An 18,708-nucleotide genomic window follows, 5' to 3' on the forward strand; every position below is an offset into this window, starting at 1 on the left:
ACAAGTGAGAGAACGTGGTGATGCACGTGTGACCCATGCACCTAACAGGGAGACACCCCTGGAGGGGACGGGGTGAGTTGTGTCTGCATCACTTTTGGTGGGCAGGTTTAGCAGGCAGAAGGTTCTGGAGTTGGGGTGACTCCTGTGGGCTCTGTGTCTGTGGTAGGAGAGCAGCCAGGGCAGCTGCTGCTCCAAGGCCATGTGCTCTGGGTGAGCTGGGAGCAGCTGAGCTCAGGAGCAGGCAGCAGACTGGGGTCCCTCCAAAGGAAGCACATTGCAGCAGGTGGTGATGGTGTTACCCCTCTGCCAGGGAACATGGGCCGTGTTAATGTCGTGCTCAGGGCAGCGGAGGAAGGGAATAAGCAGGGTCTGAGGGGACACCGGCAGGGGACTAGCTCAGACAGAGCGGGGCAGCAGGGTCTGAGGGAATTCCTAGCCAGGGTTCAGGGCAGTGGGGAATGGGAGACGCAGTCTGAGTGGGAGATGCCAGGTTGGGGTTCAGGGTGGTGGGGGAGGGGCTGAGTGGATGGCTGGTTGGGGTGCTGAACAGGGAGGGAGGGAGGGAGAGCCACCTCACTCCAGGAGCCATACAGCAGCTGCCTGTTCTGAGCTGTTTCTCTGTAGCTTGGATAGTTAAGGTGGGTGGCGCATGGTTCTCACAACACCAAGGGTGTGAGCCCTTGCTAGCCAGAAGACAAGTGCAGGGTGTTGCTCTGTTACCCTTCGCTGGACTGCTATAGGCAGCAATGTCCAGAGACATGAAGGAAGTTGAGTGGCTTCTGGAGACCATACCAGAGTCTTTCTCAGGAGGCTTCACTCTGCCTTGCTGGCAGGGTCTCTGCCCTTTATTCCCTTCACTCTATTACCCTTCCTAATGCCCCTTCACTGGGGTGCTGATGAGTGACAACCTGACCTGCAGTGCTGGGTGTCTTCTGAGGAGCTGCTGCTGAACCTTTCACAGCCCTGGGTTCAAAAGGGGGTTCTGCACAGCAAATTTATTTCAAGATAACTATCCCAGCATCTACACAAAGCAACCCACTGTAGTGCATCTAATGGCTGTATTTGAAATAGGCTTCCTGTGTGCAGACGCTGTATTTGAAAACGTTGGTCTTGCCACTCATTGGTGCTGTTAGCTCTCCTAACAATTCATGCACCTAGAGCAATGTAGGTCCAACAAATTAAGTCTGACACAATTTACCTCAGCGTGCAGCCAGTGCAGTCAGTAGAACACGTTTCTTTTTCATACACAGCTACACTGCACTTTTGAAGAGAGTTTTGTGTGGTGTGTGTTCTGTTTGGGCCTGTTTGCTCCTCTCCAGAGGAAGGGACATTAGTGGCTCACAGACTGTTGCACTGAACAGCACTAGGCCAAGGGAGCTGGAAGGAGGACCCTCATTCACTTCCGCTATTTAGTATCTTTGGGGACCGCAGAACCTTAACCGAGTGTTTTCCCTGCCTTCCCTTTGCCCAGCACCAGCTGGATCAGACTCTGACCTTCCCCACACAGACGTCTGCCGTCCAGCGCAGTTAGTGGTGGAAAAGGAGAAGGCGCCAAAAAGGCTCCTCCTCGTGCTCACGTTCCTCATCCTGAATTCTCTCTCCAGCCTCCAGGGCAGAGCTCTCAAGAAGGAGACTCCCTGGAACTTGAGAAAAGAAATCCAATAGGATGTGTTACCCACAGTTTTATCTACTCAGCCAGGACGCCAATGCTTTTGCAAGACCAGATAAACTGGAAATAATCACAGGGCCCAGGGTTACCATCATGGAAACACAGACTTGCAACAGCAAACTTGGCTCCCAGCGCATGGGCGGAGTTGGGGGGGGTCCCACTGCTGAGCTGTGTGTCTAACAGTCTGTGGTGATACCTGCTCAAGGATGAAGGCAGTGAGGCGGAGAGGCAGCATCTGAGGGGCACCCAGCCAGGGCCCAGGGCAGTGGAAGACAGGTGGCAGGATCTGAGGGGATAGTGAGGTCTGGCCCAGGGTAGTGTGGGTGGTTGAGATGTGGGAGGGTCTGAGGGGTATCCAGCAGGACAGCATGATGGGGGCATCCAGGTCTGAGGGGTCTCCGGGCAGTGGCTCAGAGCAGTGGGTAATGGGTGACAGAGTCTGAGGAGATGCCAGTTTGGTGTTCAGATGGTGGGGGACACTCTGACGGGATGCCTGGATGGGATTCAGAGCACTGGGGAGCGGCAGCAATCTCATTCCAGAGACCAAAATATCCCTGCAGCTGCCACTTGCTCCTTTACAAAACTCCTCCTTGTGAGGCAGCTAGCGAGCTCAGCTGCTTTGAACATGGTGTTCACAGTGCTAAAGTGATGGGGTGAATCCAATTTTTAGGTGATTCCCTGCTTTTAGTTACCTGACTGCAAAAGTCAGGGAGGCCAAAAGAGGTGAAGGAAACAGGATGAGAATTGGGCAGTGACCTCCAGTTTCAGAAGATCAAACCAGCTGATTGTTTGATTTCCCAGAGGGAAGGTGAAATCTCATCCTCCCCCAACGTCCCTCAGGCAGTGGCAGAATAGGGTCCTTCCTTCCTACAGGTCACTTCTTCAAAGGATCATCTCGGCGGTGCTTTGTTTCAGTAAAACAACAAGAAGTTCTGAAGCAGCTGACAGACTGAGAGATATTGTGGGGCATAAACTTTCGTGGGCAAACACACGCTTCATCTTTGTACCTCTTTGCCCTTTCACACAAGAGTAGCCCTGCCTATCTCCTTCCCCTCCCCAAAAGCTTGGCCAACAGCAGGTCACACCAGGATCCTGTGAGAAGGAGGCAGTCGGATCCTTTTGCCTCTAGGGTGTCATGTCACATCCCAGCTGCTTCCCCACCATCAATGTGCTGCAGTCCCCTGTGACCACTGGGACAATGTGGAAAAGTCAGAAAGGACAATGAAGTGAGTCAAGCTGAGGGAAGCAGGCATGGCCACTTGCCATAACTTATTTCTTGCTTGGGATGGCTGACAAAACCATCCCCAGCTGAGAACGGGTGTCCTCAGAAGCACTCAAGTAGCTGTTGAAGTAGCTCAGTAAAGAGAGCATTAGACTGAAGATGTAAAGGTCCCTGGCTCAATCCCAGACTTCATCAAAACTCCAAGTGGAAGGGCTGTAAAACTACAGGTACTGAGTCTTTCTTAAGCTCTGTAGAAAAGCCTCCTCAAAGACATCCTAATGCCCAGGTATTCTGGCTTTCATGTGTTTGACGAGGGAGCCATCATTGGCTATCACACTGCCAAGGTACTTGACCTCCTCGACTGTTTTTAACTCTCTTCCTTAAATAAAGTTTGAAGCAGGGAAGACCCACAGTTTCTTGAGCAGGTTGAAACAGGACCTCAGTCTTTCCTAGACTGATGGACAAACCAAAGAGGCAAGCGGCATCAGCAAACTTGTTGATGATGAGCTGGAGATCAGATTCCTTGTGTGCCAGAAGTGCACAGTCGCCAGCCAAAAGGGCTTCCATGACACGCCTCTCAAGCATCTTGGTTTTAGCATTCAGATGACAAAGGTTGAAAAGTGACCCATCAAGTCTGTATTTTAAGCAGACTCCACACATCACACTGATGCATTCCCTCACCGAACCTGAGCCAAGGCCACCTTTGCGCTGCTCCAGCATTCAGTCTGTTCCCTCTCCGCTGCCCCACCTATCCACTGCTGGTGCTAATAACCTACTGCTTCTCTATGTATTTGCTGGGGTGTTCTCCTGAGACAAAGACCTATGATAGCAGCTCTTGGTGATCTTAGCTACCACTAAAACACTAGTTTTCACGATTCACTTTATTAGCTGGAGAAAAGTAAAAAAAAAACACGTTGAGAACAATATGACAAAAACATTCAGATAACTAGCTCCAACCCTCCTTCTCTACCTTTTGTTCTACAATGCTTTAAAGTAGGGGAGCCCTGGGCAATTCATGTCTTGTGCATTTAGGATGACGGCCCTTCTCCCCCACAATGACTTTTAGCATTGGTGAGATTTTACAATTCTTATGCTGAGTGTGAGCATAAATTGTGATTTTACAACAATGTGTTTAAAATAGACAATGCTCATTCCTTCCTTGCTACCCATCAGGCTTTGTTTGCAAGGTATCACATATGCACCCCTTTGCACTCTCATGCAAATGATCTCTGGGAGACACATTCCTCCCAGCCTTCAGCAGCATTGAGTTCCTGCTGGCACATTCCTTACACTGGTACGGCTGAGGGTTCATAGCCAGTACAGAGCAGTGAAGTGGGAGTTCTAGGAAGCAGTGCAGGGAAGGAGCAGGGAGAGGTGGGAGGAAAAAGCCCAGAAGTGCTCAGTGTAGGGTCCCTGCTGGGCTGCAACCAGAGGAAGGGAGCACCTGGGTTCCACCAACTCCACTGAGGGCAAAGATGAGGCTTGTGGCAGGGAATGAGAAGATTGTCTGGGTGACTGGGAGTAACAGAGAAATGAAGGACTGTAGCTCAGAAGGGAGAACAGCCAAGTCATCCAGACAAAAGGGAGAGTCAGAAGCGGGACAGTTGCAGCTTCTCTCAGCAAGAGGGGCTGCCACAGTGAACAGGAGAGGTGGAATCACTGGCAGGACCTTATCTTGACAGAGCTGATGCTTGAGCTGAGCCATCCAGTAGCAAGTGCCTGTTCTATTACACTGAGCAAACGAAGAGAGGTTAATCACATAAGAGGACAGGAGTCCCTGAACTTTCTGGATCAGCTGTAAGACAATGGCAGAAAGAGGGCTTGTCTGGGATTTGAACCCAGGACCTCTCCCACCCTAAGGGAGAATCATACCCCTAGACCAACAAGCCCTTCTTGTAGAAGCAGCACTGGACTTTCCACACAATCAGGTTTCAATAAACCCCCAGTGCTCTGATAAACACTCCACCTAACTTCACCTTTCCAAGCTCATTTCCAAGCTCTCCTCACAGCTTTGAAGCAAGAAAGCAGCTACACATTCGGGACATGTGCGGATCGGCACCACCAATGAAAACACAGGCTATCGGCTGTGCATGCTCTGCTAATCAGCTCGGAGGCATTTGAATTTCTCCTGGATGGACGCCAAAGTGCACAGATTGTAGGAAACACTAGTGAAGTGAATTGTCCTGGTTAGGGGTTTTTCCAAAGCTTTGGCCTCTCTGCAAGCGAGATTTGAACTTGAGAAAAGAAATCCAATAGGGTGTCTGCCCCACAGTTTTATCTACTCAGCCAGGACGCCAATGCTTTTGCAAGACCAGATAAACTGGAAATAATCACAGGGCCCAGGGTTACCATCATAGAAACACAGACTTGCAACAGCAAACTTGGCTCCCAGCGCGTGGGCGAAGTTGGGTGGGGGTGTCCCACTGCTGAGCCGCGTGTCTAACAGTCTGTGGTGATACCTGCTCAGGGATCAAGGCAGTGAGGAGGAGAGGCAGCATCTGAGGGGCACCCAGCCAGGGCCCAGGGCAGTGGAAGACAGGTGGCAGGATCTGAGGGGATACTGAGGTCTGGCCCAGGGTCGTGTGGGTGGTTGAGATGTGGGAGGGTCTGAGTGGTATCCAGCAGGACAGCATGATGGGGGCATCCAGGTCTGAGGGGTCTCCGGGCAGTGGCTCAGAGCAGTGGGTAATGGGTGACAGAGTCTGAGGAGATGCCATTTGGGTGTTCAGATGGCGGGGGACTCTCTGACGGGATGCCTGGATGGGATTCAGAGCAGTGGGGAGCAGCAGCAATCTCATTCCAGAGGCAACAATATCCCTGCAGCTGCCTCTTGCTCCTTTACAAAACTCCTCCTTGTGAGTCACTCAGCTACCTCAGCTGCTTTGAACATGGTGCTCACAGTGTTAAAGTCATGGGGTGAAGCCAATTTCCAGGTGATTCCCTGCTTTTAGTTACCTGACTGCAAAAGTCAGGGAGGCCAAAAGAGGTGAAGGAAACAGGCTGAGAGTCTGGCAGAGACCTTCACTTTTAGAAGATCAAACCAGCTTGTTGTTTGAGATTTCACCTTCCTCTGGGAAATCAACCTCTCCCAACTTCCCTCAGGCAGTCGCAGAATTGGGTCCTTCATTCCTACAGGTCACTTCTTCAAAGGATCATCTCGGGGGTGCTTTGTTTCAGTAAAACAACCAGAAGTCCTGAAGCAGCTGACAGACTGAGAGATATTGTGGGGCATAAACTTTTGTGGGCAAACACCCGCTTCATCTTTGTACCTCTTAGCCCTTTCACACAAGAGTAGCCCTGCCTATCTCCTTCCCCTCCCCAAAAGCTTGGCCACCTGCAGGTCACACCAGGATCCTGTTAGAAGGAGGCAGTCGGATCCTTTTTCCTGTCGGTTGTCATGTCACAGCCCATCTGCTTCCCCACCATCAATGTGCTGCAGTCCCCTGTGACCACTGGGTCAATGTGAGAAATAAAGTAGGAAAGGACAATGAAGTGAGTCAAGCTGAGGGGAGCAGGCATGGCCACTTGCCATAACTTATTTCTTGCTTGGGATGGCTGACAAAACCATCTCCAAGTGAGACAGGATGTCCTCAGAAGCGCTTGGGTAGATGCTGAAGTAGCTTGGTAGGGAGAAAGTTAGATAGAAGATCCAAAGGTTCCTGGTTCAATCTCAGGTTTTCGCAAAACTCCAAGTGGAAGTGCTTTAAAACTAGAGGTACCACTTCTGCTTGATGCTCTGTAGGAAAGCCTCCTAAAAAACATCCTAGTGCCCAGCTTTTATTTCTTTGACAGGGGAGCCATCATTGGCTATCACACTGACAAGGTAATTGAACTCCTCTACTGTTTTTAACTCGCTCCCTTTAAAAAAGTTTGAAGCAGGGAAAAGCCACAGATCCTGGAGCAGGTTGAAACAGGACCTTAGTCTTTCCTAGGCTGATGGTCAAACCAAAGAGGCAAGCGGCATCAGGAACCTTGTTGACGATGAGCCGGAGATCAGATTCCTTGTGTGCCAAAAGTGCACAGTCCTCAGCAAAAAGGGCTTCCATGACGCGCCTCTCAAGCATTTTGGTTTTAGCATTCAGATGACAAAGGATGAAAAGTAACCCATCAAGTCTGTATTTTATGCAGACTCCACACATCACACTGATGCATTCCCTCATTGAACCTGAGCCATGGCCACCTTTGCACTGCTCCAGCATTCAGTTTGTTCCCTCTCAGCTGCCCCACCCATCCACTGCTGGTGCTAATAACCAACTGCTTGTCAATCTATTTGCTGGGGTGTTCCCCTGGGACAAAAACCTATGATAGCAGCTCTTGGGGATCATAACTACCACTAAAACACTGACTTTCACTATTAACTTTATCAGGTATGGAAAAGTAATAAAACCAAGTTCAGAACATTATTACAAAAGCATTCAGATAACTAGCTCAATCCATACTTCTGTACCTTTTCTTTCACAATGTTTTAAAGCAGGGGAGCCCTGTGCAATCCATGTCTTGTGCAGTTACGATGACTGCCCTGTCCCGCACTACAGCTTGGAGCATTCGTGAGATTTTACAATTCTTATGCTGAGTGTGAGCATAAATTTTGATTTTACAACAATGTGTTTAAAACAGACAATTCTCATTGCTTCCTTGCTACTGATCAGGTTTTGTTTGCAAGGTGTCACATATGCACCCCTTTGCACTGATGCAAATGGTCTGTGGGAGACACATTCCTCCCAGCCTTCAGCAGCATTGAGTGCCTGCTGGCACGTTCCTTACACTGGTATGTCTGAGGGTTCATAGCCAGTGCAGAGAAGTGAAGTGGGAGTTCTAGGAAGCAGTGCAGGGAAGGAGCAGGGAGAGATGGGAGGAAAAAGTCCAGAAGTGCTCAGTGTAGGGTCCCTGCTGGGCTGCAACCAGAGGGAGGGAGCACCTGGGTTCCACCAACTCCACTGAGGGCACAGGTCAGGCTTGTGGCAGGGAATGAGAGGATTGTCTGGGTGACTGGGAGTGACAGAGAAATGAAAGACTGTAGCTCAGAAGGGAGAACAGCCAAGTCATCCAGACAAAAGGGGAGTCAGAAGCTGGATAGTGGCAGCTTCTACCACCCAGAGGGGCTGCCACAGTGAACAGGAGGGGTGTAGTCACTGGCAGGACCATCTCTTGACAGAGCTGATGCTTGAGCTGAGCCATCCAGAAACAAGTGGCTGTTGCATTACACTGAGCAAATGAACAGAGGAAAATCACAAAAGAGGACAGGAGCCCTGAAACTGTCTGGATCAGCTATTAGACAACAGTAGAACAAGGGCTTATCGGGGATTGGAATCCAGGACCTCTCCCACCCTAAGGGAGAATCATACCCCTAGACCAACAAGCCATGCTTGAAAATTGAAGCACTGGGCTTTCCACAGAATCAGCTTTCAATAAACCCCCGGTGCTCTGATAAATCCTACACTTAACTTCACCTTTCCAAGGTCATTTCCAAGCTCTCCTCACAGCTTTGGAGCAAGAAACCAACTACACACTCAGGACAGATCACAAACCACACTGTGTGTAAGAAAAATATAGGCAACGCAAGGTCAGGGAGAGCAACAAACACACTCTTTGGGGGGAGCATCAGGGAGTTCAACTCAAGACTTCTTGCTCCCTGAGCAACACTTGGCCTTGCAAAACAAACCCGACTTCTGACAAAAAGTGAACGTCACTTCTCACAATTTTAGACGAAATTAAAACCAAACAGCCCCACACACCAGCTGCACCTGGCTTCACCTTGCCAAGGACTTCCCCACACTCCCTCCTGGTTAGTGTGAGATTCACCAGCTCAGGGGGCTGGTGTGGCTGGGCTCAGTCCTTCACCACTCTTTACCTGCCTGGTCCATGTGACTCCACCCAGAACAAGCTCAGCTTGCTCCCATGCATTACAAGATCCAAACACCATCAAAGCTGGGCAGGCCCAGGAGTTGGGGCTGGCAGGGAGTCAGGTGTGTGCACATAGCAGAGCTTCATCTGGTGTTTAGAAGGAGGAAGCAGAAAGAGCAGAGAGATGACTAAAGAAAAACAAAAGCCCTGGAAATGATAAGCTCATGGGAGAGATGATCAAATACAGCAGGGGCTTCTGGAGGGAGCATTTCCTTCTGTAAGATCCCCGTGGGCCGCGCGTCTGAACGTGTGTTTTGGAGTTTGGAAGAGCTTCTTCTGGGCTCCCAATCATGCGCCCATGTGCTAATGAGGTACAGAACATTTCCATCCATGCCCCATTCGCATCTCCTGGACAGCTCATTATTACGCCACTTCTGGAAGAAGCGGCACGTGAAGACAGAGACGCAGGATCCCCCCAGGCAGGGGCTGCACCCACGGGCTGTCTCTGTTCTGACACAGCCTGTGGCAGGGCCCAAGACCTCAGTGGGTGACAAACAGTGTAGAGGGAGGGGGAGGCCGGGTGCCAGGGGGACGGGTGGCAGGAGTGAAGGGGAACCCGGGCAGGGCTTGTGGCTGAGGGAGGAGGGGAAAAGGGCAGTGGGGGGGTCGGCAGGGTCTGAGGGGACAAGGGAATCAGAGCACTGGGGAGGGGTGGGAGAGACAGGATCTGAGGGGACCCACTTTGGGGCCCAGGACAGCTGGCAAGGGGCAGCCGGGGCTGAGGGAACCCCCAGCTGGGCTCAGAGCAGTGGGGGATGGGTGAGAGAGTCTGAAAGGGGAGGCCAGGCTGGTGCGGGAGGGGAGGAAATCTCATTCAGTGGCCAGGGGCCCTGCAGCCGCCTGTTGCTGATTTCCAAAAAGGCCCCTTGGGAGGTCCTGCTCTGCAGGCTGGCGAGCTCAGTGCTTTGAGCATTGGCCTGTTAAACCTGGGGGGGTGAGCTCAGTCCTTGTGGGGAGCCATTTAGGAGTCTGGGGCAAATGGGTCTGTCTCCACCACTGCCCTCCTTCAAAGGGAGGCTGGTAAGCAGGGCGTGAGGACGTCACCAATGAAGTGCTGTGCTGCATACGCAGCACTTCATTCAGCTAATTCTCCCCCGCCCCCGGCAACTCCAAAGTGTTAAACTCCTCCAAACTTTGAGGACTCAAGGGACTTTGGAGTACCCCAGGCAGTGCAAAGTACGGGCAGGTGAGCCACAGCTACACACCAGCCGACACTAAAGAGTTGCTGGTGGGGGGGAATTAGCTTAACGAAGCGCTGCCTGTGCAGCACAGCACTTCATTAACAATCTCCTTACTCCCTTGGTACCATGTTCCCTTCCAAGTAGGGAGGTAGAGGTAGTGTAGACAGGCCCTATATAGAGATAAAAAAAAAATGCCTGTCAGGGAAGGTGTTAGGTCCTGCCAGGAGGGCAGAGGACTGGATTCAACGACCTCCTGAGGTCCCTTCCAGTTCTGTGACATGTGTATCCTCATATGTATATATATATATATATATATATAAACTCTGTAGTGTCGACACACCCAAAATAATCCCACACTGTGACTGGTTGTAATCAGGAATTTGTCTTTACAGATTGCCAGTTCACCACCACTGTTATTCCCCAGGGCAGAGGTTTTCCAGGTTTTTCTGCACTACAGAGTTATTTCAGAATGGCTGATTTCAGAATTATTCCTCCCAAATAAGCCATTTGATAATAACGCCTTCACGCACCAAGGAAGCCCCAGAATAAACAAAACCTATTGGAAAACAGCACGTCCCCACACAAGAGATCCTAGTTCAGATTAGAGCCCTTGAAGCACACTGGAGCTATGGCGACACAGCAGCATTATTTTGGAATAAACTATTCTTTGTGTAACCCTTCTGTTAACGCCAGATGCCTGCCAGAAGGGCCGGGTTCAACTCTTGTGGGGTTTTCCTATCAAGGATACAACCAACCGGCTCGAGACCCCACCCAGTGGCCTGGGACAATTTCACCCCCGTGCTGGGTGCCTGTAAGGCGGTTCTCCCCCCCACCCCCGCAAGCGCAGAGTCTGAGATAGAAATGGCTTGTTTAATGACCGTAACCTACCCCAAGGGTACAGCGACAGATGCAGTGTATCTAAGCAAAGAAGAGACAAACCCCCTCACCCAGGTCCCATCCCCATATGCAGTAGAACCCAGTCTCTTGCTGGGGCTCTTGGCCCTTTTCCCCACACACAGTTACAGGGTGTACCTTCTGCGGTGCAGTCTCAAACCCAAAGCCCGCAGATACATCAGCAGGGCAGTACTAGCTGTCCACTTGTCTGTAGCCTCCCCTTGCTGTCACCAGCCATCTGCCAGTCGCCGTCATCTGCCGCCGCCGCTCCTACCGGCCGCCCGCCAGCACTGTTGTCTGCCGCCGCTCCTACCAGCCGCCCGCCGTCATCTACCGCCGCCGCCGCTCCTACCAGCAGCCCACTGGTCCTGCTGTTCTCCGCTGGTCCTAACCCCACTGCTTGGGACTGCCCTAAGGCAGAACCCAGTGATTTCAGCTCTGTGTGACCTCAGCTGCCACTCTGTGATTTCAGCTCTTGGTATTGCCAGTGTGGGGTTTCACAAACACCCCAGTACCCAGCTCTATCTTTTAACAGGTGGGGAGGGTTAGTCAAGCCAGGCTTATAGCTATATGGCCCAGGCATAGGCAGGACCAAGACACTCAGCAAGCTGACTCAACCAGTACCCCTTCACTGTCTCTCACAATGCTTTAAACCAGGGAGCCCTGTGTAATCAATGTCTTACACAGCTAAGGCGACTGCCCTGTCCCCCACAACAACCCAGAGCATTGGTGAGATCTCACAACTCCCGCATTAAGTGTCAGCTTAAATTGTGATTTTACAACTACATGTTTACAATAGACCAAATCTCATGGCTGACTTGCTACCCATTAGGCTTTGCCTGTAAAGGTATCACACATGCACACCTTTTGCATTCTCATGCAGATGACCTCTGGGAGACTCATTCCTCCCAGCCTTCAGCAGCGCTGCATTCCTTCTGCCACATTCCCTACATCCTCCCCCCAGCTGAGAATTTGACGTCCCGGCAAAACACTGTTTCGATTATAACATCCACATGAATTCCCCTCTAATGGCCTGAGAAAGCTCACTATGGCTTCCACAAGTCTGTGTGCCAGATGTATTACATCCTCCCCAACTACTCCAGGTGCCTCATAAGTTAGTCTGTTTATGGGCTTTATGGCTCTATCTCACCTATTAAGAATGGGGATAACAGGGGCAGGGTCCTCCTCTGGCAGCAGGGGCAAGGGGCATCCACCCGGGGACTCCCCCTCCACCCGCGTTGGTCCTTGTGTCTCTTGCTCACAGACTGGGATATCCTGGACAAAAATGTCTCCGTCAGCTAATGGGGGTGTATCTGCACATGCCTGGTTCTCCTCCAAACTGTCGGCAGTTGGGGCAGGTTCATCATCCCAGACTAATCTTGTTGTGGAAGGAGGGTCCCCAGGCAGGGGCCGAAAAACTTCTGCTCTGGGATTAAGTGCCAAAGGCGTTGCCCTTTCCCCAGGTTCCTGCAATAGCCTGTGGGATCTGGTTCCCACTCTAGGGTGTTCCATGGGAATCTCATTCTCTTTAGAATCACTCTCGAAGGTGCTGTATAAGGGAAGATCATCTCCACTGCACCCACTGCCTGTGTTGGGTAAAGGATATGGACCCTGGACAGCTCTGTTCCCCAGGCTCTCAGGGGGATGATGCGCGGCACTCAGAACCACATAGATGGGACAGCATCAGGGGCTGCCCAGACATGGAGGCAGCAGGGAAACAGCATCCGGGGGGGTGCGTTCCCCCAGGACTGTCAGCCAACCCCACCTCTGCAGAGAACCACCCTGTCACCTGTACCTCTCTGCCCCTCTCCTGAGCTCCCATGGCCAAAGCTGCTCATTATGGACTTCCTCCAGGGCCTGCTCCTTGTGCTTCTGCACCTCACCCCCAAGGGCCCTTCCTGTGCCTTCCCCAGCCCTCTGCCCACCAGAGCAGCAGCTGGGGGACCTGAGTGAAGAAGCAGAACTCAGGCAGGAAGAGGAGCAGGGCAGGCAGGGACTGGCACCACTGGTGAGCTACCTGGGCCTGTGGTGCTGCAGTAGCAGGTGTCCAGGGAGGGAGCCTGTGAGGCCAGAAGGCCTTTGGGGGGAGATGGGGAGCAGAGAAAGTCAATGGAGCTGCTGGGGGGGGGGGGCTGGTGCCCTTGGCAGAGGGCTCCTGATGTTACTTGCAGGGTGAGGTGTGTGCTGCAGAGTTGGGAATCTGGGGATCCTCACCTCCCCCAGGCCCACTCTGCAGCCCTTCCCTCTGCCTGGGGTGGTGACTCCCACTTGCTCCCTGCCAGCCTCTCAGCCTGGTTCCTTCAGCTCTTTGGGCCTCCTGCCCAGAGCAGCCACAAGAAGGAAAGCGGAAAAGACCTGCCCATGGCCAGCATGGGGCTTGAACCCATGACCTTGGCGTTATTAGCAACACGCTCTGACCAACTGAGCTAGCCGGCCAGCTGCAGAAGATACCACAAGGGGCCTTTTTGGAAATGAGCAACAGGCAGCTGCAGGGGCCACTGGACTGAGATTTCCTCCCCTCCCCCACCAGCCTGGCCTCCCCTTTCAGACTCTCTCACCCATCCCCCACTGCTCTGAGCCCAGCTTGGAGTTCCCTCAGCCCCGGCTGCCCCTTGCCAGCTGTCCTGGGCCCTGCAGTGCGTCCCTCAGATCCTGTCTCTCCCACCCCTCCCCAGTGCCCTGATCCCCTTGTCCCCTCAGACCCTGCTGACCCCCCCACTGCCCATTTCACCTCCTCCCTCAGCCACAAGCCCTGCCCGGGTTCCCCTTCACACCTGTCACCTCTCCCCCCTAGCAGCCAAACTCCTCCTCCCTCTGCACTGCAGAGTCACCAGCTGAAACCTTGGGCCATGCCCAGGGGCTGTGTCAGAACGTCTCCCACCTGCACAATTCATGTCCACTGCAGGGGTTTTGCTTCCCAGCAAGGTTAGGAAATGTTGGTGAGGAAGCAGAAGGAAGCTACAAGAGGGATCTCAGGTGTGTCAGGTCAGCACTGGGGACAGCTGGGGTGAGAGGTGAATTACCGCTGGGGTGGGGGCAGAGCTGGGTGTGCCTGGGAGCGAGACGCTCCCTGTCATGCACTAGTGTGTGCACAGACAGGGCTGGGGGGTGTCTCTGCAGCGGCAGGGCTGGGGCAGGAGCTGCTCCCGCAGACAGGGCAGAACAGAGCTCCTGCCGACAGGGAATTGTGTCTGTGTTACAAACGTGCTGGAGGAGCTGGCTGGCACAGGCCTCCCCAGAACCACAAAGCTGTGAGGCACAGACTCTCTTCTGGCAGCCACAGCAGCACCTTCCCCACACCAATCACACCTGCCTTTTCCCGAGCTCCAGGCTGTGACTAGATTCTTTCCAACGCTCCTTTTCCATCAGCCTTTACCTTCCCCAGCAGGGAGAGACATTGCCAAGGGAGGACATACAACAGGGCACCACTGGGCATCTCCTGTTTATGGGGCAGGTATGTTAGCCAGCTAAGCCACAATCGTCTCCTTGTTATCTTACTGCTTCCTGATAGGGAGGTAACTGTGTTCGTCTGTGTCTTAAACCAAAAAAATGGTCCTGTTGCACTTTAAAGAAATGTGTCTTTGTGGGGCCAACGCACACGATTGGACTGTCCACAACAACACCTTCCCATTCCCCAGCACAGACATTGTGCCAGAGGGAAGCTGGAGTTGCTGCCCAGAGGACATTGAGGACGGGAGGAGTTAAAATTCTCCTTTCACATATTGTGCCCTCTGCAGTGTACAGGTCAGAATCCACCAGTCTGCCCTCCTCTCTCCCCACCTGCCCCAGTGCAAGGATCCCACAGGACACTGAGGATGGGAGGAGTTCGGGTTTTCGTGTTTTTTATGTGCCTTTTTTGTTGCAGACCCTTGGGGTGCGTTTGCAGAGGGGGCTGCCAGGGGCAGGACATGAGCCCTGCAGGGCACTGGTGGGTGTGTCTGTGACATCACAAGGGCCTTTGGAAGAACCTCAGATGATTGGTTAAAGGAGGTGGGGAGGTGGTGACCTCACAGACAGTCCAGCACAATGGCCAGGTGGGACAGGCTGCAGGGCCGGGGCCATCTCAGAGACCCCCCCCAGGGCTTTGCCTCAGGGAGTCTCCTTCTTGAGAGCTCTGCCCCGGAGACTGGGGAGAGAATTCATGGTGAGGAACGTGAGCACAAGGAGGATCCTCTTTGGCCCTTTCTCCTTTCCCACGACTAACTGCGCTGGACGGCAGCGTCTGTGTGGGGGGGGTCAGAGTCTGATCCAGCTGCTGGGGGACAAAACAGAGACAGGGAAAACACCAGGTTAAGGTTCTGCCCTCATCAGTGCTAAGTTGTGTCAGCCTTAATGTGTTGTGCCAATATAACTGTGGGTGCATGAAGTGTTTGGGGAGCTGCAGCACCAGTGAGTGGCAAGACCAAGATTTCCTAATACCACATCTACACACAGGAAGCTAATTTCAGATGCAGCCAATGGACACACTATGGCTTATTTCAAAATAGGCTCTAGCCCCTGTCTTAGCAGCCCCTGTTTCCAAATAGCTGCTATTACTTGTACTTGTACTTTTACAAGGAGGTTTGCTTATTTCCAAAGAAGCCGTCCCCTATTTATTTCTGCATTATTTCAAAGCACCTGTTGCCTTGTGCAGAGGCTGCTATAGTTATTTTGAAATAACTTTGTTGTGTAGAACCTCCTAATAAATCCAGGGCTGTGACAGGCACAGCAGCAGCTGCTCAGAAGATAACAAGCCCTGCAGGTCAGCTCATCAGCATCCCAGCACCCCACTCTTTAGCACTCCAGTGAACAGGCATTTGGAATGGTAATGGAGTAAAGGGAATAAAGGTCAGGGCTCCTGCCAGCAAAGCAGAGTGAAGCCTCCTGAGCAAGACTCTGGTCAGGTCTCCAGAAGCCACTCAGCTTCCTTCATGTCTTTGGACATTGCTGCCTATAGCAGTCCAGCAAAGGGTAACAGAGGAACACCCTGCACTTGTCTACTGGCTAGCAAGGGCTCGACCCCTTGGTTTTGTGAGAACCGTGCGCAACCCACCTAAACTATCCAAGCTACAGAGAAACAGCTCACAAGGGCCCTTTCAGAAAGGAGCAACAGGCAGCTGTAGGTACAGTGTGGTTCCTGGAGTGAGATTGCTGTCCCTCCCCCACTGCTCAGCATCTCACCCAGGCATCCCCTCAGCCCCTCCCCCACCACCCTGAACCCCAACCTGGAATCCCCCTCTCAGACTCTGTCTCCCTTTCCCCACTGCCCTGAGCCCTGGCTAGGAATTCCCTCAGACCCTGCTGCCCCTCACCTGCTGTCCTAGGACCCTGCCAGGTGTCCCCTCAGACCCTGCCTGTCCCCTCCCTCTCTTCCCCTGAGTATGACATTAACATGGCCCATGTTCCCTGGCAGAGAGGTAACAACATCAGCCCCTGCTGCAATGTGCTTCCTTTGGAGGGACCCCAGTCTGCTGCCTGCTCCTGAGCTCAGCTGCTCCCAGCTCACCCACAGCACATGGCCTTGGAGCAGCAGCTGCTCTGTCTGCTGTCCCACCCGCAGGGAGCTGTGCAGTGCCAGCCTTGTGGGAGGGGTCTATGGGCATCACAGCCTGCATCACACTATCACTGCCTGAGGGTGCTGGTGCCTGGCAGCCTGGCTCTGCACTGCCTGGTGTCCTCTGACCAGGTTCCACTGCCTGTGTTGCTTCCCTGGATTCAGAGTTTCACTGATCTACATGGGCAGGTGATATACACACAACAGGGGTGGCTCTGTCAGCTGCAGAGGTCTGGAGCATGTGGTGCTTTGGCAGATGCTTCATTTCTGAGAGCAGCTGCAGAGGAGATCAAGGACAGTCAGTGTCTGTGGGAGGAGGGGTTCACATTGAGGCTCTGGGGCATATTTTTATGCTTCTAATTACTGGCCATGTGTGTGATTTATTTCTAGAGCTGTTTTCGGAGTGCCCCATCTGGGTGTGTTTACTAGCCAGAGCTGTTAGAAAGCACCACCAGCACCCCCCGGCAGTGGCATTGTGATGCAGGCAGGGATTCCCATAGAGCCCTCCCACAAGGCTGGCACTGCACAGCTCCCTGTGCGTGCTGGAACCTCCCCATCCACAGCAGCCAGGCCACTTAGTCAAGAGGCCCCAAGGGCTCACCTAGATCTTGGAACTGTCACCGTGACATTATCAGCAGCACTGTCGACACAGCTTGGCCAGCCAGCTGATTGGAACTGGTTTTACAAGTGTCATCTTCGGAAAGGAGTCAGGGGAGCTGCAGGGACATATGGACTCAACAATGAGGTGGCTGGGGCAGAGCATTTCATTGGCCAGAGGGGAATTAGCTCAACTGGTAGAGCGCTTGCTTAGCATGCAAGAGGTAGTGGGATCGATACCCACATTCTCCAGAGCAGAGTTTTCTTCCAAGGCAATGGGAGACCCATCCCCACTTCCTTCTTCTTGGCTGCTCCCCAGGCAGCTCTCCAGGGAGAGGGGCCATTTGGAGGTGTCTGTGCTCAGCTGTGTGCAAGGGCATAAAAGAGCACTTGGACCATCTTCTCTCCCACCTGCTGTGGGGGTTCTGAGCAGTGGGGGAGGGGTCGCCAGCTAATTCCAGAGGCCCCAGGGACCCTGCAGCTGCCTCTTGCTCCTTTCTGAAAGGGCCCTTGTGAGCTGTCACTGTGCAGGCTGGATCGCTCGGTTGGTGTGAGTATGATTCTCTGAACACCAAAAGTGGGGTCCCAGTAAAAGGGAGGGCCAGAGCTGACAAGGTCTAGTCTGTCCAGGTGGAAATGGCCGATGATCAGTAGTTTGGATCAAAATAGGAAAAAGCAAGTCAGATCACACAGGGGGATGTGGCCCATTGTCAGAGACTAATGTGGAGCTGTTAACTCCCAGGGCAGACAAGCTGCTTTTGGAAGGAGCCAGCAACTCCCAGTCTCTGTTTAATCCTTGGTTGATGGAGTTAAATTTGCAAATAAATTGCAGCTCAGAGATTTCTCCCTCGATTTGATTTTTAAAATGTCTTTGTTGTAGGACTGCTACTTTCAATTCTGTTACTGAGTGTCCAGGGAGATTGAAGTGCTCTCCCACAGGTTTGTTTCCATTTCCCTTTCTGATGTCTGATTTATGTCCATTTAGTTTTTTACATAGAGACTGTCCAGTTTGGCCAATGTAAATTGCAGTGGGGTATTGCTGATGGACGATGGTATATATAATGTTAGTAAATGTGCAGGTAAAGCAGCCCCTGTTGGTATGGTTGCTGTTAGGTCCTGTGAGGATATTCGTGGTGTAGATATGTGAGGAGAAGTGGCAGCAAGGTTTGTTGCAGGGCTTGGTTCCCAGTTTGGAGTTACTGTGTTGTGATCTTTAGTTGGTGGGGAGGATTTGTTTCAGGTTGGCAGGCTGTCTGTAGGACAGGCCTGCCTCTCAAGGGCTGTGAGAGTGAAGGATCATTGTCCAGGATGGTTTGCAGATCACGGATGATGTGTTGGAGAGGCCTTAGGTAGTGGCTCTTTGTGATGGCTAGTGGTGTTCTCTTGTTTTCCTTGCGAGACCTGTCTTGTAGCAGATGGCTTCTGGGTACCCATCTGGCTCTGTCAATCTGTTTCCTCACTTCCTTTGGTGGATATTGTAGTTTGAGGAAAGCTTAGTAAAGGTCTTGTAGATGTTTGTCTCTGATGGAGCAGAGGAAATACGGTTGTACCTTCGTGCCTGGCTGTCTACATTGGATCATGTAGTCTCCTCTGGATGGAATCTGGAGGTGTGTAGATAAGCAAAGAGGTCTGTGGGTTTTCAGTATAGGGTGGTATTTCTGTGACCATCCCTTATCATCTGCACACTAGTGTGCAGGAAGTGGATCTC

The 18,708-nt window shown here is 52.4% G+C and overlaps 3 non-coding genes across 3 annotated transcripts; 1 reads left to right on the top strand and 2 right to left on the bottom strand.

The window, feature by feature from the left end:
• Positions 1 to 4,708: 4,708 nt before the first annotated feature.
• Positions 4,709 to 4,780, bottom strand: TRNAP-AGG (transfer RNA proline (anticodon AGG)). Its single transcript has one exon. It is a non-coding gene; the product is annotated as a tRNA-Pro (tRNA).
• Positions 4,781 to 13,232: 8,452 nt separating this feature from the next.
• On the bottom strand, positions 13,233 to 13,306 carry TRNAI-AAU (transfer RNA isoleucine (anticodon AAU)). The gene has a single exon. It is a non-coding gene; the product is annotated as a tRNA-Ile (tRNA).
• A 3,873-nt stretch (positions 13,307 to 17,179) lies between these two features.
• TRNAA-AGC (transfer RNA alanine (anticodon AGC)) lies at positions 17,180 to 17,252 on the top strand. Its single transcript has one exon. It is a non-coding gene; the product is annotated as a tRNA-Ala (tRNA).
• The last annotated feature ends 1,456 nt before the right edge of the window (positions 17,253 to 18,708 follow it).

This window comes from Carettochelys insculpta, chromosome 33 (assembly GCF_033958435.1).
Source record: "Carettochelys insculpta isolate YL-2023 chromosome 33, ASM3395843v1, whole genome shotgun sequence".
Classification (NCBI taxonomy): Eukaryota; Metazoa; Chordata; order Testudines; family Carettochelyidae; genus Carettochelys; species Carettochelys insculpta.